The 21,622-nt window shown below is 37.7% G+C and overlaps 2 protein-coding genes across 4 annotated transcripts in view; one reads left to right on the top strand and one right to left on the bottom strand.

Moving 5' to 3' along the window:
* The window catches only part of LOC115223301 (N-glycosylase/DNA lyase-like), a 128,573-nt gene that overhangs the window by 10,398 nt on the left and 96,553 nt on the right, over nt 1-21,622 (bottom strand). The gene's annotated exons all lie outside the window — the stretch shown is intronic.
* The window catches only part of LOC115223315, a 62,246-nt gene continuing 47,473 nt past the window's right edge, over nt 6,850-21,622 (top strand). The window contains exons 1-2 of the mRNA XM_029793827.2: nt 6,850-6,860; nt 7,844-7,970. The gene's annotated coding sequence lies outside the window, so the exon portion shown is untranslated. The remainder of the gene's footprint in view (nt 6,861-7,843; nt 7,971-21,622) is intronic.

Raw genomic sequence — 21,622 nt, 5'->3', positions numbered from 1 at the left:
TGCACACACAAGCACACAGATATCAGCAGACGATCACCGTCATATTTTTCATTTATTTATTATTTATTGGAACGCTAAAATCTTTGTAGGGCGAGTTGAGGGAGGAGGACGTAGTGACCACAGAAGACTGACACATCAGTCTTACCAAACCAATTTTATTAATATCAGTAACTAGCAGTATCGCCCGGCGTTGCTCGGGTTTGTAAGGGAAACTATATAAGCATTTTAAGAGAGTTATAGCCAAAAAATAGCAAAAAAAATGCATTAAAATGGAAAAAAAATTATGGTAAATTTTTTTTTAAATCGTTGACTCATCGTAGACATTTTTAGAGAGTTACTTCAATGGCGAAAAAAATGCATTAAAATGGAAAAAAATGATGGTAAATTTTTGTTTAAATCGTAGACTCATCGTAGACGCGCGCTAATACCCAGAAGGGCTCGATATGAATCACGACTATAAGATACCCGGTTTTGGTTAAACTGCACCGCAAAATGTGGGAATAGTTAAGAATCTAAATCGTAGGAGACAGACACACAACTTCACTTTTATATATAAAGATATTAATACGCTAACTTTTTGTTTTTGTACGTACCTGTTGTGTGCGTCACACTTACTTCAAAGAAGTGACAAAGCGAGAGAGAGGAGGACAGAGAAGTAAGAGAACAAGGGAGAAAGGGAGAGTGGACGAGACATTGAGTGGTGACGGCGTTCGGTTTGTATTTTTAAATGTTTATCACATCGCAAGAGTAGATACATATACACATTGTTAAATCAAAAGCAGGAGAGAAGGGGGGGGGCATAATGGAAGTGAAAGAGAAAGTGAGAGAGACAAATACATAAATCGTTCATACATAGATACATAGACACAGCACATATTGGATGTCAATTTTACCTTTCATTACCACCCGAGGATAAAATTAACTCACAGGGAGATTCAGCCTCACACAGAATATGACACACACACAAACACACACACACATGAATATATTTGTATGTGTGTATAGTCTAGGTTAGTTAAAACACGTTTGCAATAATAAGTGGAAATAAACGCAATTACCAAACTTTCATTCATAAATCCATTTATTATTTCGTTCTTTTGCATTTCAATTTGTACATTAAGGTTCTTTGAATATGTATGATGCATTTTAAGGTTAAATAGTTATTCCATTTATGTTTGTGTAACTGAGATATTTTGGTTCAATTATATAGTCTTTGGTGTTACATTACTTTCTATATTCTGTAACTGTCACAGTATACTTTCCTCGTATTTTTTGTGGGGAGGGGGCCAGTTGATTAGATTAACTGATACATAACTGATACTTAACTTATCGACACCAAAAGGACGAAAGGCAAAGTCGATCTCGGCAGAATTTGAACTCAAACGGTCATAATATACAAACATTTCTCATGGCATCAATACACTGTTTACAAATGCTTACATTTTTTATGTTTACTGTGAATTTTTCACGGATCTAGCTAGTAGATAATTATTATTGAGTGAGAGAGCAGTGCATACCCGTCAAAGTAACTCGAAGGCCGGTATACCTGTCTGATAAGAGGTCACCAGGCACATGCATCACAACCATATGTGCGCGACATGGTGATCTCATATCAAGATAAACAGCACATGACCTTGCAGGTGGGGCCCAGTTAGAATTTTCTTCAGGTCGAGTAGCCCATCCCTATCAAAAGGTCCCCGAATAAGGGTTGTTTAAGGACGTTGAACGAAACACCCATGTTTCCAGAGGTGAATTATTCAAACCCCAAAGAATCCTTCTCAACACATGGCTATGATGATCCCCCACTACTTCTGCTCGTGATCAGAGATGCACATATCGTCAGCCACTAAGGGACATGCTCAACTGGTTAAGGTCAAACAACTGACAAGCAAATCTGTGGTATTGAGCAGAATATTTGCTGTACTTAAACATGTACTTATTATTATTATTATTATTATTATTATTATTATTATTATTATTATTATTCCCATTTCGTGCCTTAAAAGGCAAACAAATTGTTTCAAAATTTATAAAAAAATCTACTTCTCGGACATATCTTCACAACTGGTAACAACGCTGGAAAATTACATTAATTACACCAAATTTCAAAATTTCCCACAGGTGTTGACAAACAGAAAAGATCCATTTCCTGATCTTCTAATTATCAACTTTGATCGGGTAACTTTTGACGACTCGAACATATCAGTTCAGAAATAATCATTTCTAACACAAGGTTTCATATCAAGAGCAAAGACGTGAAGAGAAGTCAGACCTCTCTCTCTCTCTTATTTTGTTTTTGTCATTTCACCTCACACAAACAAACTCTCAAAGAAATAATTAAAATCAAGTGTTGATAACTTTTTTTTTTTATCTTTAGGAGACATGTGATTAGTTGTTTGTCTTCTGAACATCTGACCGTTGATTTTTATTGCTGTTGTTCTTTGGCCCCCAGATCAGTTCCGATCGTGCACACCTAGTCTCAAATGCCATCCGGTATCCTGGTTATTTATACATATATACATAAATACATACATATTCAAACACAGGGTTTCTAGGATTAGATTATCTGATGTTTAGTGGCGCTTGTAGGAAGATAAAAACGAAAGTGGTGGCTAATGGAAATGACGATGATGATGATGAAGGTGGTGAGCAGTAGATGGGTGGCGGCGGTGGCGGTGGTGATAATTGTTGTTTACATATTAAATGAATGCTTTCATCTTAATTGTCGTTATCTGAGATGACGCGTAACGTGAAGATACTGAGTGATTTCAAATGTTAATTATACTCCTTTGGGAGATAAATATTAATGAGATTATATAAATGTTGTTCAATCTCCAGTTGCTGTTCTTGTTACTATTGGTATTGTCATACTTGTTAGAATGTTCTTATCGTTGTTAATGTTGAAGTTTTGAAGTACGGTAACGATAACTATTTGCCCAACCTCCTTTTGTCAAACTTTGTATTTAAATCTATCTATCTATATATATATAGGGAGAGTTTACGAAAAAAGCAACAAAAGACGAAGACAGGTGGTGTACAAAACAAATAGATGTATTAGTATAATGCTAAGGAATAGAAAAAGTCTTTTACGTTTCGAGCCTACGCTCTTCTACAGAAAGGGACACAGAAAAACAAGGAGAGAAAAAAAAATGTGTGTAGTGGCTAACGATCTATCATGGCGTCTGATAGATCGTGTGTACCTAGGTGAAGGCTACCAAACCTGCCACACACACAGACAACTTCAGCTGTATATTTATATATAAATATATATATATATATATATATATATATATATATATATATGGCGTAACTTCGGTATATGTACCGGTGGAAGTACCGGATACATTTCAAGAAAGTGGGGTTTTTTATATATGGGGGGAGGGTTATCTTCCCTAGAAGATAAAATTCCAATCGGACTATGTTCAGGTGGGAGAAAAGGGTTTCTGTTATCTTCAGAAATGTAAACAAAGTCACGTGTGTACCTATATCCAAGCATCGCCATATATATATATAAAGCTGAAGTTGTCTGTGTGTGTGTGTGTGGCAGGTTTTGTAGCCTTCAACTATCACTATCTCCTCCGAGACCCTGAGTATGATAGAAGAAGGCTTGCTCTTCATTCCGTAGAAGATAAAATTCAAGACCAAAAATTTTATTACATCAAAAAGGTGTTTTTTTTTTCTATGAAAATCCCTATTTTTTACGATTCTTTGACTGCTATGTCGCCATTTTTCGGTGTATTTCAACCAGAAAAATGTTCACTTAAAGAGAATAACAAGCTACATAATGCAAATGTTTTACGTTTCAAAAATTCCAATTCTAAAGGGTCGAAACAAATCCGAGTTAACGTTTGGAAGACGCAAGAGAGGATTTTTTTCCCATTCCAACAAGTAGAGAATATCTCGTCTCTCATACATTGTTGATATATTTTGGAAATGTCTAAACATCAGACGCTTCTTTATCCACCCCTCCACTCCCTATCGATCCAAAGATCAGTACCTATGTAAAGGAATATGATCAACTGTACAGAGATCGACCCAACGATTGAGAGTCGACATTAGGGGTCTCCCCCAGCAATATTTAATCCAACCCCTGGTTCAGTTTCCCGCACACATTTCTGCTGCACACAAGCTCTGCAAGCAGCTCGTATTTCTCCCTTTCTTTATTGCTAATAAAGTTAATATAGTCTATAAGGACCGCTTTATCCATTTACTTCAAGGAGGAATTACAACCGCGTTTCGGGGTCTGCTACCACCACAGCTCTTTTATAGGATCCAGTTAGCCCAAGACATCATCAGGAGGAACCACATCCGGTTTCGGCCTCTACTCCTCTATGACACCGCTAGCGGTGTCATATGAAAATGTCACCCATAATTACGACCCTAGTATCGATCTATTGCATTTCAATCTATTTTAGATTTAGGGTTAGGGTTAGGGGTGGGGGTAAGGGTATCTTTTTTCTTCACAAATGTAAATAAACCCAATCTGTTTCTTAAATAGTAAAAGACTCACAATGGAATACTACTCCTATATCTGGGTTGGGGATGCTGCTGCTACCACACACACACACACACACACACAAATGGCACTCCATCGGTTGCGACGACGAGTGTTCCACTTGATCCAATCAACGGAACGGCCTGCTCGTGAAATTAGCGTGCAAGTGGTTGAGCACTCCACAGACACGCGTACTCTAAACAGTTCTCATGGAGATTCACTGTGACACAGAATGTGATAAAGCTGGTCCTTTGAAGTACGGGTACAACTCAACTGAATTGAATGGAGCAGCGTGAAGTAAAAGTGTCTTGTTCAAGAACATAACACACCGCCGTGAATCGAACTCATGAGCTGAATTGCCTAACCACGCGCCTAACCTACGCGCCTTCACTATACACGCGTGCGCACAAACACACGCGCACACACAAACACGCACGCACACCAAACACACACACACACACACGCAAGCACTATGTAATGAGAAACTGATTAGTCTGTAGTCGCTCATCAACCCATCCCAACCTCAACCTAAAGGACGTACTTTCTCCCATCTTTTACTGCTTCTACAGTCGTATCTGCTTCTCTGAGGTGGCTGATCTTATGCCATCTCAACTCAGCCACCCCTAATATACCCGGTTTTTTTTTACCTCTTTTCATCATCCGTATTGCGTTCTTCCCAGATACCACACATCATTTTTCTTTCCGCAGCTATTTTACTTGTAACTGTTCAAGAGGAACGTATACCCGCATCGATCTTACCGCTCTCCGAGTACCTACAAAAATATGGGTACAGCTTCTTCACCCAGATCAATTCTATAAAAAAAGGGAAACTTTCGTAAGTGATGTATAAGAAAATGACCAATTACTCTTAGTTTTGTGCCTATGTGCTCAGGGTGAGAGAGAAAGTGTGTGCGTTTGTTAGATTGTTTTCGCTGAGTAAGATGGTAGTTAGGCAGGAAGTTTAATTTGCAATTAGATAACAAACTTGATTGCAGAGTTGATCGTTTCTTTCTTTCTTTCCTTCGTTCTTTCTTTCTTTCTAGCTTTCTTTCTATCTTTCTTTCTTCTTTTCTTTTCAGGCAATTGGAACGAAGACGAGAAGAGAACGGAAATAAAATTTTAAAATAAGGACTCATTCTAAATATAATTGTTCAAAGATTGATTATGTGCCTAAGTTAGCAGGTCAAAAACTGAAGCGTCCTGTTCATATGCATAAACAGTAACCAAGAACCCGTAGCATATTCTTAAGAAGGAGCACTCAATAAAAGAGACCAATTAATTCTCTAAGTGAACAATTTTGTTACAAGATCTCAGTGAAACGGATCTCAAGCATTTTACAGATGATTAGAACGGTTAAACTGTGATGGTCGACATTTCTAACCCATAAAGCATTTAGCAGACTCGCTGATAGAAAATAACGCCACGTAGTCTAGAGACAGTTAAAGGAAAGTCAGAAGGTTTGTTGATACAATCTAAACATTCAGACTACGGCGACACGACAGTACTAAGTCTTATAATAACAGGAAGATCAAGTTCTACTGTTAGCCTTGCAGTGAATCCATAATACAAAGTCTGTTAGAAGTGTGCACTTAACTCCAGTATATGCCATTGATACGGCAAATAAACCAATAAATACAATTAATTTTGTGACCTACAACTGATTTAATACACTTAAAATATAGTATTCAAATAATGATTATCTGGAACTTTTGTGGGGAAATAAAAGACGCCAAAATAACCCATTGCTATTTAAAAACAAATAGACTATGTTCAAGAGATATCAGAGATGTATTATGAACCTTTGTCGCAGGAATTTAAAGTCAGAAAATAAAGCAACGGGTAGTTTAGAAATGGTGACCTCTGAAATGGTTAAGTCCGTACAAAAGGTCCGTCTCTCACTGCTTGCGTCCAAAGTGAAAAGGGAACATAGGACCAATAAACAATTTATTGATGTGTTATATTCCTCTTAGACATCATCACTATATCTAAACATTCACTAATACTGTATAGGGAATAATATGAGTTGTAGAACGGGAAAATATGAACGCGGACACGCAAAAGAGAGGAGTTGTTCTTTCGCCTGATTATCTAAATTTCAACCAATCACTGACGTAAAAAAAACATTCTGTGCCGTATGAATATGTCCCTCGTTTAAGAAACAGATTGGGTTTATTTACATTTCTGAAGAAAAAAAGATACCCTTCCCCCACTCCTAACTAACCCTAACCCTAAAAGAGATTGAAATGCAATAGATCGATACTAGGGTCATAATTATGGGTGACAATTTCATATGACACCGCTAGAAAAAACTGCCGTTCAAACCGAAAAGATCCAACAAACGTATTTAGAGTGGCTGTCTTCTGTGGTCCGCACATCTCGTGCATGGTGTGATATTTGTCTTTCATTTTGGTCCAGGTGTGACATTCTAAAGGGTTTGAGTGCATCCAGACATCGTTGGCAACCACAAAATGCAGGCTGTAGTTTACCACTGAATAGTACCACACTTTCACTTTGTGATCATAAACCGAAAGATTATCACACACACACGAGTATATACAATGTGCGAGCGAGCGCGTACATGATCCCACATACATACTGATACATGAGGAGATCTCGAGTCTCACTAGATTTATGGCCATTGACCTCTTATCTTAATACTCCGTACACGTGACAGCCTGTTTGTCGTTGTTCTTTCGCCTGATTATCTAAAATGTTTTGACGATTCAAAAATCTGGTCTACCAAAACTTGTGAATCTAGCTAGCTTCTGTGCGTGTATACTATGAACTATGTATAGCTAGCTTCTGTGCGTGTATACTATGAACTATGTATAGCTAGCTTCTGTGCGTGTATACTATGAACTATGTATAGCTAGCTTATGTCCGTGTATAATATGAACTATGTATATAGGTTTTACGGAGATGTACTCGCATAGCAAGTAATTTGATCTGAGATCGTGTGCTGAAACGAAAACAATTGCAGCGGGGAAGATGTTTATAAGCCATTTAAGAAACACACAAAAGCCGTTCGATTCACTTCAACATTTAAGTTTAATTTGTCAAAATATTTTCGTCGCTAAAATCCGCGACCTGTTCACTGACAAAGTCTGTGCTGCATGGTATGTATATAGGCATTCACTTATAGCACATCCTTTCTTTCCTCAACTATGCGCTCGCGACAGACCAGGAATTTCCCCTATATTTTTATACATATTTTCTTTGCCTTCTTCCTCTCATTCAAACTCACACACTGTCCCTCCCCTCATACATCACTAACACAACCTTACTGACACATAGCACTTACACACTTCCTAACACATGACAACCTCTCTCCTCTTATCTCTTTCATAGTTCACGCACGCCAGTACATTTCCTCATTTACACGCTGACATTCACCCTTACCTAATATCTTAAACACTGTCTCATCAAAATTATTTGTTATGCAAGGATTTACCTATGAACGCATCTAATAATCGAGGTACGTCTCCAGCGCTTTTCTTTTTGTCCTTTCAAACTTACTTTAACTCTTTTGTTACCAGATTTCTGTTGCAAATCACAGCAATTTCGAAAATAATGAATTCCATAAGATAAACTGTCGTTATTAAGTTCGTATAAGGTGGCGAGCTAGCAGAATCGTTACTACGCCGGACAAAATACGTTCTGAGTTCAAATACCGCCGGGGTCGACTCTGCCTTTCATCCTTCCGTGATCGATAAATTTTCGATGTGAATTTTCCGAGTCCTTTCCCACTCCCCGTTCGTCAGCGCGCATTTTTTTTCATATTCGTTTACTACACATTATTTTACACATATTACATTACTTTTGGATCTTTTCGGTTTGAATGGCAGTTTTTTCTAGCGGTGTCATATGAAATTGTCACCCATAATTATGACCCTAGTATCGATCTATTGCATTTCAATCTGTTTTAGGGTTAGGGTTAGGGGTGGGGGAAGGGTATCTTTTTTTCCTTCACAAATGTAATTAAACCCAATCTGTTTCTTAAACGAGGGACATATTCATCCGGCACAGAATGTTTTTTAACTAAATAGACGCCAGTGATTGGTTAAAATTGCCGAAATGCAAAAAATTAAAGATGAAATATGTTACAAACTACAGAATTTTCTCAAGAAAGCCAAGAGAAAAAGATGTTTTATAAACACATTCTATCAGTATACGAAGTTTAAAAGTGTTTAGTTACCAAGAAATTACGTTAAAAACTGCCGTTCAAACCGAAAAGATCTTTACTTTTTTTTTGTCAGTTTTGTAACAGGGTGTTAAAGTTGGGGATATATGTAAATATAAATGTATGCATGGGTGGAGCTTTACGACAGCCCCCTCCCCACTGGGTGGAGTTGTACGACACTTACCCCCCACCCCACACACATACACAAACCGAGCTTGGGAATTTTTTTTTGTTTTTCTGTGGATTCCTAGGTTTTCGATGACGGAGATTCCGAATATGCAAAAAGTCGCGTTTTCAAAATTTTAAATCCCACCCCAATTTTTTTAATTTTTAACTTTTTTCGAAATTTTTTTTTTTCAATCTACCTCGAAAAATACGGAGATTAACAATATGGAAAACAAAAAATTAATTAATTTAAAATTTCATATGAAAAACTCAAAATTTGATCCACACACCCCTCGTCGCCCAGCAAAAAGGGTGCACGTGCAGCAACAATCTCCACAGTTCACTGAAAATGAACGGGGTGTGTGGATCAAATTTAGAGTTTTTCATATAAAATTTGAAATTAATTTAATCTTTTGTTTGCCATATTGTTAATCTCCATATTTTTCCGCGCAGATTGAAAAAAAACAACATATCTACCATTTCCTCGCGAGGAAGGAAACGGACAAGGAATCAAATGGGCGTGGGTGGGGTGGGGTTATATCTTTTTTAAAGTATTTCCGTGTTTCATGTAACAGAAATTACGATTGTGAAATAATTTCGGATCTTTTCGGTTTGAACGGCAGTTTTTAAAAATAATTTCCACCTAACTAAACACTTTTAAACTTCGTATACTGGTAGAATGTGTTTATAAAACATATTTTTCTCTTGGCTTTATTGAGAAAATTCTATAGTTTGTAAGATATTTGTTGTTTTTTTTCTTCAATTTCTGCAATTTCAACCAATCAATGACGTCTATTGAGGTAAAAAAAAACATGTAGGTTAAAATCCTGGTATTGCAACATCCGGAGAAAAAGAAGAAAAAGAAAACGCGAACATATCAACGTTCAATAACAGCCTAGTAGCCTGGGCTTTTAAAAGGACCACAACTCTTCAATGTCCCTCCGAAGAACCTGAAAGACCTGCATGGGGTGGATGTAGGTGTCTTCAAAATGGAACTAGATCTTTTACCGTCAAGAGTCCCAGATGAACCAACTTCACAGCAGGAAATGCAAATGAGGGCAGCGGGATCGAACTCCCTTATGCACCAGATGGCAAGTTCCAAACGGAATTAGTAAAAAGTAAGAGTTATGTAGCAACACTAAATGGCGGTGCCCCAGCATGGCCACAGCTCATTAGCTGAAACCGGTTCAGTTAAAAAAAATATATATATATATGTGCCCAAGACATATATGTGTTGGACAGGACCACCCGCGCCAACCTCATCAACAGTACAGTTCTACCTGCAATTTTATATGGTAGTGAAACATGGGCTACAACAAAGAGAGAAGAGCAGAGACTGGTAACAGCTCAAAGAGCCATGGAAAGGTCAATGCTTGGTATCTCGTTGAGAGAGCACATCAGTAGCGAGATCATCAGAAAGAAGTCCGGCGTGAGGGATGTCATCGCAGAGTATACACGCAGCAAGTTTAGATGGACCCGCGCAGTTGTCGAGTGGTACCCGCGCGAGCGGAAACGACCACCCGGAAGGCTTCCACGACGGTGGAGTTACGATTTCAGGAGGACGATTGGGATCACGTGGATGAGAAAGGTGCGATCCGGAGAGGAGTGGACAGTGTGCTGTGACCAGCGGTGTCAAATGGACGCCTGATGGACTGGTCGCTGAAGGTGACACATAAATGTGAAACAAGGTGGAAAAAAGAGTACTCAAATACCAGTGGTAGAGTAATATGCTTTATTTAAAGCAGCAGAAAATTCAACAAAACCTGTTACTCTGAGTTTCACGTTGCCGTTCGTCGGACAGTTTTTGCTAGAATAGAACCGCGGTTCTATTCTAGCAAAAACTGTCCGACGAACGGCAACGTGAAACTCAGAGTAACAGGTTTTGTTGAATTTCTGCTGCTTTAAATAAAGTATATATATATATATATATATATATATATTTCAACAATTGAGGGCAAAATTAATTAATTATTAATCAATTTCACCAAGTGTTCAGTATGCAAAGGGACCATTCAAGGCGAATTCAAATTATTACATTATATAAAAGGGCTTAGTAAAATAATTACTTTGCCGCATACTGAACTCATTAGAAATAGCAGCTAAAAAACTTTTTTAAAGCTATTTCTAATACTTAACGAAAATCTCTCTCATATATAGTGTTTGCTTAATTCAAATAACCTTAGCATTTGATTTTTCGATGTCCTTACCCCCAAACTTTTGTGAGTTGAATTAAGCAAACACTATATATGAGAGAGATTTTCGTTAAGTATTAGAAATAGCTTTAAAAAAGTTTTTTAGCTGCTATTTCTAATGAGTTCAGTATGCGGCAAAGTAATTTATTTTACTAAGCCCTTTTATATAATATATATATATATATATATATTATATATATATATATATATAATATATATATATATATATTATATATATTTAAATATGTTTAAATATGTATGTATGTATGTATATATTGTGCTCGCCTAACCAGCAGGTTGGCATCATTCGAAAGCTAAAACAATGCGAAGCATATTGTGACTAGCGATGTATACCAACATCCAATCCTCTGGTCAGTGCCGTGAGATTTGTATGTATGTGTGTGTATAAAATGTACGTGACGCGCCCGTGTGAGTGTATCCTGTGTGAGAGTTTGCGCGGAACAATTTCGGTTATAAATAAAATTCTCGGCTCGCGTACATAATATGTGCACATACACAAACATATATGAACACGCACGCGCCAGTGTCAGTGTAGGAAATTTAAGTGTGTATGTAATAAGTCAAGCAGTCCACTTAGAAAAGCCTGTTTAAGTTGACATTCCTGTCAAACGTTTGACTCGTAGATCATATATTTCGACACCCAATTATGATGTGTTGCAATTAGCAGTCATTATTCTTCTGACTCAATTTTTAAAAAATTTGGACCAAACTCTCGCCTACGTCGGAGTTGATGGAATTAGGATCTTTTCGGTTTGAACGGTAGTTTTTTAACATAATTTCTAGGTAACTAAAAAATTTTAAACTTCATATACTGGTAGAATGTGTTTATAAAACATCTTTTTCTCTTGGCTTTATTGAGAAAATTCTATGGTTTGTAAGATATTTGTTGTTTTTTTTCTTCAATTTCTGCAATTTCAACCAATCACTGACGTCTATTGAAGCAAAAAACATTCTGTGTCGTATGAATATGTCCCTCGTTTAAGAAACAGATTGGATTTATTTACATTTGTGAAGAAAAAAGGGTTACCCTTCCCCCACCCCTAACCCTAAAACATTGAAATGCAATAGATCGATACTAGGGTCATAATTATGGGTGACAATTTCATATGACACCGCTAGAAAAAACTGCTGTTCAAACCGAAAAGATCCTGGAATTATTTTGACACTTCGTGTCTTGAGCTCACAATATGACAGAGGTGAGAGTTTTTCTTATCACTTTAGGGTCGATAAAACTAAGTTCCCGCAACGTAAGCAATATATAGACAATCTGGATGCAGACGTGGCTGTGTTGTTATGAAGTTGGGTTTGCGATCACATGATTCCGGATTCCTTACCATTGCACGTCACATTGGGTTGACCAATACTGTGTGTGTGTGTGTCTTTGTGTGTAAAGGCGGCGAACTGGTTGAATCGTAACCCTTACTCGACAAAATGCTCGGCAGCATTCTGAGTTCAAATTCCACCGAGGTCGACTTTGCCTTTCGTCTTTTCAGGGTCGATAAAATACGTCCCAGTTAAGCACTAGGACCTCTGTAATCAACTTAGCCCTTTCCATCCATATTTCAGGTCTTGTGCCTTTAATAGAAGCAATATTTGTGTGTGTGTATGCGTGTTTCTCTGGACGCAAGCCTTATTTCTGTTAGTACCAGCAACAACAGTATCACTCGTGTAATGACTTTATCACTGGGTTGCAAAGAAAGTTTTTTACAGAAGAAAAAGAAAGAAAAAACCCCGGATCTTTTCGGTTTGAACGGCAGTTTTTTCTAGCGGTGTCATATGAAATTGTCACCCATAACTATGACCCTAGTATCGATCTATTGCATTTCAATCTGTTTTAGGGTTAGGGTTAGGAGTGGAGGAAGGGTATCTTTTTTCTTCGCAAATGTAAATAAACCCAATCTGTTTCTTAAACGAGGGACATGTTCATACGACACATAATGTTTTTTTTACCTCGATAGACATCAGTGATTGGTTAAAATTGCCGAAATTGAAGAGAAAAACAACAACAAATATCTTACAAACCATAGAATTTTCTCAATAAAGCCATGAGAAAAAAGTTAAAATTTTTTAGTTACCTAGAAACTTTGTTAAAAACTGCCGTTCAAACCGAAAGGATAAAAAAAAACCCTTGTAAATTGTCACTTATTTACAGTGAAATACAACTTTCGACACCGCACTGTAACGGAAGAAGCCAAAAATATTCTCGATATAAATTTCGGAATAGCTACATAAAGAAAAAGATGAATAAAGTATAAGGCAAAATTTATAAACCGTTTGTTTATTCGTTTTCTTTTTATCCACAAAGCTAATTTAGGACAAGGTTGCGCCTTTTCGTTTGAATACAACATAAAATGATTATTGGATGACGAAGTAACGTCGAGATCTGCTTTACCCTCTTTTCCCTTTCGGGGTTGATAAAATAATCTTCGGTCAAATACAGTGATCGATTTAATCAGCTATATCAGTCCCAAACATTTCAGTCTTGGTACCTATATTAAAAATCAATATTATTTATCGGTGGTGTATGAGCAGAATCGATAGAGCGGTACGCAAAAGCGTCCTCAATATGTAGTCTCAATGGGGTAGGTTTTGCATTCATTTTTACGGGTCAACAAAATTGAGGGCTTTAAATTCGCTGTGCAATTTTTTGTATTTTACATTTTACTTGTTTCGGCCAATGCATAGCGACCATGCTGGGGCACTGCCTTGAAAGGTTTTAGTCGAATAAATCACTCCTTGTTCTATCGGTCTCTTTTGCTGAACCACTATGTTACGGGAACGTAAACAAACCAAACCAATGCCAGTTGTCAAGCGGTGGGAGGACAAACACATACAAACGCGTGACTGGCTTCCACTCAGTTTCCGTCTACCAAATTAACTTGCAAGACATTAGTCAGCTCGAAGCTACTCTAGTAGAAAACGCGGAACTTTTCGGTTTGAACGGCAGTTTTTCTAGCAGTGTCATATGAAATTGTCACCCATAATTATAACCCTAGTATCGATCTATTGCATTTCAATCTGTTTTAGGGTTAGGGTTAGGGGTGGGGGAAGGGTATTTTTTTCTTCACAAATGTAAATAAACCCAATCTGATTCTTAAACAAGGGACATATTCATACGGCACAGAATGTTTTTTTTACCTCAATAGACGTCGATGATTGGTTGAAATTGCAGAAATTGAAGAAAAAAACCCAACAAATATCTTACAAACTACAGAATTTTCTCAATAAAGCCAAGAGAAAAAGACGTTTTAAAAACACTTTCTACCAGTTTACGAAGTTTGAAATTTTTTAGTTACCTAGAAATTATGTTAAAAACTGCCGTTCAAACCGAAAAGATCCCCTGCGCCTAACAATATAGGATAGCTTGTTAAGGGGCGGGAGAAAAAAGGGATTTTCCGTTTGCATTACAAACAACCAAAACAAAAAAAAATAATAACCCAGTAAACAAAAGAGCACACAACCATAATTCGATGACGAAATAACATCTAATTACTTTGAATAACACAAACAATACTTTTTATCTGAAGGTTAATACTCAAAACTAAAATCAGGGTCAAAACTGAAATTGATAAGACTGTTTTGACAGGTCCGTAATTATCAGAAGACGTAAACTTTTGAGGTGAAGTAGACGATAGTTGTGAGTTATTGAAATGAGTTGCCAATCGACAGCGTAGTTGGCAACTGACGTTAGAACAGAGATAATGTCGTGAAGAGGGGGGAAAAACAAACGTCCCTCAGTGTTGAAAATGATTTGATGAAATATCAGATCATCCCATAAGTTCTGTCCGAATTTCGAATAAAGAAAACAAGTGATCAAATGTTATATTTAATTGAAATTTAATCATCAATGTACTTTCCCTGATTATCTATGACTTCCTTCCATCTATTTACAAGCTTTTTAATCCCATCAATGTAAAACTCTTTTGGTTTCAAAGCGAAAAACTCTGAAATATCAGTTTAGCTCAAACCATACAACTGTTCATCGTCATCATCAACAATTTGGAAAGGTTCCTAAATTTGGAAAATGAGTGCCTCATGAATTGTCCGAAAGCAACTGCAAATCCTGAGTTGACATCTGCTCTTCTCTCCATTCTCGCGAACTCATTTCACCCTTTTTGGATAGACTTGTGACTGATGACGAAAATGGATCTTCTATCGAAATGTTAAACGTCGTAAATAGTGGCATGGTAAAAGGAAAAAAGCTCAACCAAAGTTATGCGAAAGTTATGTCCCCCAAATGATTCTGTAAACTACGAAACAAATGGTAGTCTGAAGGAGCAAGGTCGGGAGAATAAGGTGGATCAGGAATTTTTTTCCCAACTAAACTCTTCGATCTTTTGTGATGAAATCTTTGCAGTGAGGGGTCGCGCATTGTCCTGATTCACTAAAGCGGGTCTTTTTTTCTTCAAAGCTTGGTTCAAATGCTCTAATTGCTGACAGTAGACTTGAGCATTGATTGTTGCATTAAGTGGTGACAATTCAAAGTGAATTACTCCTTTGCAATCCCACCAGATAGAGAGAACCTTTTTCCCATGAAGTTCCCGTCTCGGTTGTGGTTGAGCTTTTTCCCTTTTACCAAGCCACTGTTTACGACGTTTAACATTTCGATAGAAGATCCATTTTACGCCACCAGTCACAAGTCTATCCAAAAAGGGTGAAATGAGTTCGCGAGAATGAAGAGAAGAGCAGATGTCAACTCGGGATTTGCGGTTGCTTTCGGACAATTCATGAGGCACCCATTTTCTAAGTTTAGGAACCTTTCCAAGTTGTTGAAGATGACGCTGAACAGTTGTATGGTTTGAACTAAACTTTATTGCCAATTCTTCAACTGATAATGCAGGATTTTCTTAAAGTAATGCCTTAAGGAGCTTATTATCAAACTCAACTGAACGTTCTGTTCGATCTTCATCCTCAAGGCTGAAATCTCCACTTCTGAATTTTGAAAACCATTTTCTGCAAGTTCTTTCATTCAAGCATTCTTTCCCATAAACTGAGTGTATGTTTCGAGTCGCTTCGGCTGCAGAGTTTCCTTTTTTTACTCATAAAGCATTACTTGCCTTAAATCCTCTTTGGATACTTCCATGCTAGAAATGGTTTTAATCAACGAAATTTTAATTCTGTTATTCTGTGAAATAATGTTTAATTAGTTTAAATGTACACAAATGCATAAAAATAATTTTTACTTCCATTAGGCATTCTAAAATACTATTAAATTTCATTGAATTTTAAAAAAGGTAAAATCGGACAGAACTTATAGGATGACCTGATATAAAAACATCTCCAGAATCTTTGGACAATCGCCATATGGATATTCAGTAAGCAGTGGAGAAGCAAGGCTGTTTTATTGGCTTGTTCTGCATAAAATCGTACGCGGGATCAGTACCATCTTAAGGTATGGATAGGTTCAACATATGTAGGGGGCTTGATTCTGATCTGCGTATGCTGTGGTTTGCTGTCAATAAATAAATACTATGGGGTCTAGCCAGTTGATCTGCCTGCAGGATGAACGGTTTAGGGGGCCGATTCTGACCTATGTATTCTGTGGCTTACTGACAATAAATACTACAGGATTCTGTGCATTGACTTTTCCCAAGGTCCTTTAATACTGCAAAGATGGTCCTGTTCGACATGTCGAAAATTTCGATATTCAAGAACAGCAAGCTATTCAAGAACACAACTTGATGAGGAGACACGAGTTTGCCTGAACTTGTTTCAGTGGAAACAGCCATCAATCGATGAAGATAAATTTAATCCTTATAAAAGATATCGTGACAACAGGCTGCGTTGATGTAACAGATGGCCACCAAAAAGTTAGTCACGAACACGTTTTCCTCTAAGTTGTGCGCCTCTGCGCGCACACACGTTTTACAACTAGTGTACAAAGAAAGGAAATTGCACACCCAAGATTTTCCTGATGAAACAGAATTTCTGCAAATTGAAAAGGGTTACTCTCATCGATGCGCACTTTGCAAAGAAAGATAAAAAATTTGCACACAGAGTAAACTTTTGCGTTAACTAAAGAATGATACACTGATTAATGTAGTTCCTTATATAGAAAATGGTCAAGGTTGGAAAGCCTTTGATCAGAGCTGACCTGGGGTGAAACGAAACAATTATACAAGCCTTTGAGGGAATTTTTACATGAGTACTAGAACTGGTAGAAATAGCAGCCAAATCTTTCTCAAATTATATTATACCGTCTTAAAAATAAGAATAGATTGAATTATATAGTTCTAAGTACATTATCAATCGAATAGTCATGGCTGGAACGCCTTTGATGATGATTTTGATATGGGGAAGATTTGACTACCATTCCTAGCGTCGTTAGAACCTCTTTCGTTGGCTGCAGCAACTGATATTAGTAAAAATTTGTGATCCTAGTTCCTCCACCGCTGAGTAATCCCTGATTTTTTAAAATCAACCCTGACTGTAGCTTTTAGAAAAGCCCTTTCATCAGTGCTTTTATTGACGAGGGACAACGATAGAAATACTCGAGCGGGTTCTAGGGTGAAAATATAGAAACGAACAGCATTGTATGTTATGTCACTTATCGCCGTATCGCGGTCGGAACTTTCGTTGCTAAGCAAACTGTTTTATTCCACAAACAAAGAAAACATCAATCAAACGACATCTGTCACAGATTACAGATAACAAACCGCGCGCATGCGCACACATATGGGTTCTCCGTCGATCATATCAAACACTGTAGAGGCATGTGGCCTAGTGGTTAGGGGCGTTGGACTCTTGATCGTAAAATTGTGGTTTCAATTCCTTAAGCGGGCGACGCGTTGTGTTCTTGAGCAAAACACTTCATGTTGCTCCAGTCCACTCATCTGGCAAAAATGAGTTATCCTGTGATGGACCAGAGGTAAATATATATACACACCACTAAGCCACGCACCTTCACACAACGAAGCAGGCACATAAACATTCGGATACTCTTGATTAAAGAACAAAAACGCATGCTAATTTAGGGAGTGTGTGTGTGTGTACACACACACAGAGGTGGATGGGTGTGCATAACCGCACACTTATAAGTGATAGGGTGTAATGTCGGTTTGTTGATTAGTCACCTGTTTTAAATCTTGGTAGATGAGTGTGAGGCGTGGCATAGAAGGAAGTATATAATAGAAAAGTACAGAATGTGATTGGACCAATTTCACTTATTCGCCCCCCCCCATGATATGTGAAAGTAGATATGATTATTTAGGAGTGTCGGGGTAACAAATAATCATAATTTCCTATAAATTAAACTGATAATATGTGTTCACAAAAACATAGACCAGTTTTATACAAATGTCTACAGTTGTAGGCTTTCTATGTTATTTGCCACAGAACAGGTTTATTATGAATTGACAAGCTTAAGTTGTGTGGTACATTCAATATCTATAAAGCTGAAATGCGAAAAGTTTGTCTGTCTGATTTTGCGAATGGAACAGGTTAAAGAGCACTAGATGGGGTCGGATTGGCTCCAGACTTTACAGGGACATGTAAAAAGAGGCGAGGAAGTGAGTGGACTAGGTTTAAAATCCCTATCTCAAAAGCTGTGGTTACTAGGGCTACAAAACCCACACTTTGACAAGTGTTTGTCGTTTCTCACTTTCGTATATCACCCTCTCTTCCTCGATCTCTCTTTTTCCTCCCTTCCATCCATTTTCTTTCTATAACGACGTTTAACAGCTTCGCCATCTCTCTGTCACTTTTTCTCTCACCACCTCTTTATCTATAGAGAGAAAGCGTTGACAGCCACAAAAGTTTAAATATTCCCGCCACAGGTCTTTTAGAACGGTGAATTATTATCGTCTACCACCAGCGCACAATCATAAAAGATATTATTAATCAGATATATTATGTTAATTTATATATATGAGTGTGTAAATAAATATATATATATATAATGTGTATACACACACACACACACACACACATATATATATATATATGTGTGTGTGTGTGTGTGTGTGTGTTTGTGTGTATATATATAAAGTGTATATATTTATATATGTCTACTCTATAAAATGAAGAAGGCGAACGTTGATACAAATTGGATTTTTATGTAAAAAGGGGTCTAAATGGGGCTGGAAGGGGATTAAAATTTACAGGAGGGGGTAACTTGAGGTGAGAAATTGATTGCTGTGAAAACGGGGATTTTATTGACTTTTGGGGACACTTGGGGGTCTACAGTGGACACCTTTTGCCCGATTTCAATCTAATTTTCAACATGGCAAAGTGGAAGCGGATTTGTAGTTTAAGCGCGGAAATCTAATTTTTTATAAATGGGAGAAAGATAGAGAGTAAGAGAAAGCGAGGGAGAGTCCGAGAGAACCGCTATGTTATTTTATCGATCACGACCGGCGAACCGCTAAGTTAGTTTATCGATTCCTTGGGCGAACCGCTAAGTTATTTTACCGATCTCCTTAGGCGAACCGATAAGTTATCTTATCGAGCACGTTTGGTGAACCGCTAAGTTATTTCATCGATCACGTTTGACGAACCGCTAAGTAATTTTATCGTTTTCCTTTGGCGAACCACTAAATTATTTTATCGATTGCCTTTGGCGAACTGCTAAGTTATTGTATCGATATCCCTTGGCGAACCGCTAAGTCATTTCATCGATCTCTTTTGGCGAACCGCTAGATTATTTTATCGATCTACTTCGATGAAACGCTAAGTTATTTTATCGATCTTGTTGGCGAACCGAACGCATACGCTGTTGCAATTTTCCGATTTTTGAGCCCACATCATCCCAAGGTCTACAAATGTAAACCCTTCGAGAAAATTGAAATTTCACGGATGTTCAAGCGGAATAGACGCATACTTCTATTACTGAACCTGGAACCGTGTGGTTGTGAAGCAAGCTTCTTACCATAGAACTACACTACGCCTCTGTATCACCAAGAAGTAATTTTCATATCAGTTCAAATGCGAAAACGGAAATGATAAACTGGAAGGAACGGAGGGGCGAGTGTGGTGGGGAGTCCTGCTTGATAATATTTAGTAACAATGTCTGTTGAAGACGCATGTAGGAAGTGGGGAAGACGAGGGGAGGCTAAAGGTGCAACTCGATTTCATTTTGCTTTTTTAAGGCTTTAAAATTGTAAAAATTTGCCCAGTTTTCGTAAGGGCAGAATTATACGTGGATCTTTACCTTTTGACCTACAGATTTTAAAAAATAATTTTTTGTAACTAAACACTTTTAAACTTCGGACACTGGTAGAGTGTGTCATATAAAACATCTTTTACTCTTAGCATTTTTGAGAAAAACTTATATTTACAAAGTTATTTCACGTTAAAGATGCTCACAAAATGTGTTGGGCAACCAAGTTTACACAAAACAATCTTCCCTGTTTTCTGTGTCGAATGCCTTAGTTAAATCTATAGTGGCATCTGTTCCTCTAAGCATTTCTCCTGAACCTGCCTCGCAGAAAATATCATGTCCATTATTCCTCGCTCGGGTCTGAAGCCACACTGTTCTTCAGTAATCACATGTGGACATACATTCTCAAGGAGACGATCTAACATGACCCTTGAAAGTATCTTCCCGGTATGTGGCAGGAGAGTTATCCGTCAGAATTACCACACACTGCTTTTGGGCACTTACCCTTGTATAGAGAGATTAGAATGCCTTTTATCCATTCCTGTGGCACAGAAGATTCATTTCAAACTCGAGTTATCAGACTATAAATTTCAGATGAAATACGATCCCCACCTGCTTTCAGAATTTCATCTGGAATGTCATCCAATCTGCGAGCTTTACCTGATCTCAGTTTACATAATGCCAGATTTACTTCTTCAATGGAAGGTGTATCGTTGCACCATCTCTCTTTGCGGAATGTTGTTTATGATATCCATGTTCACTACGGACGGATTATGGAAAAGATCTGCAAAGTGTTCTCTCCATCTATTCATTATTCCAGTAGGATCTTTAATAACTTCATTTCCATCTTATGACTCCAAGGGAACATATGAAGATTGCGGTCCAAAAGCTTACTGCAATAAAATATAAACAATTTTTAATGTCTTTCCTGTCATAGGCTGCCTGTACTTCCTCAGACAAATTTCTCCATCAAGTGTCTTTAAGCCTCCTGAGTTCTTTTTGCAAGTCTGCTTTCTGAGATTTGTACAACCTTTCTAGTTGCACTTTTTTCTTAACGTTTGGGTCAAGAAGCTTTTCATGGGTGGTCCTCTTTGTTGCTAAAAGCTCATTTATCACCGTGTTATTGGAATCAAACAAGTCTCGGTACTGTCTCCTCTTAAAACCTAACATCTCTGATCCCATTTTATATATTCCATCTCGAAAAGATTGCAATGAACATTGATGCATCTCTCCTGAAATAACCGCAAAACTTGCGGCTGTTTTACCTGCTCTCTCTTTCTCTTTCTCTTTTACTTGTTTCAGTCATTTGACTGCGGCCATGCTGGAGCACCGCCTTTAGTCGAGCAACTCGACCCCAGGACTTATTCTTTTGTAAGCCCAGTACTTATTCTATCGGTCTCTTTTGCCGAACTGCTAAGTAACGGGGACATAAACACACCAGCATTGGTTGTCAAGCAATGCTAGGGGGACAA

This window comes from Octopus sinensis, linkage group LG22 (assembly GCF_006345805.1).
Source record: "Octopus sinensis linkage group LG22, ASM634580v1, whole genome shotgun sequence".
In the NCBI taxonomy this organism is placed as follows: Eukaryota; Metazoa; Mollusca; class Cephalopoda; order Octopoda; family Octopodidae; genus Octopus; species Octopus sinensis.
Note: the sequence above shows the minus strand (reverse complement) of the source record. Positions and strands in the feature narration are given on the sequence as shown.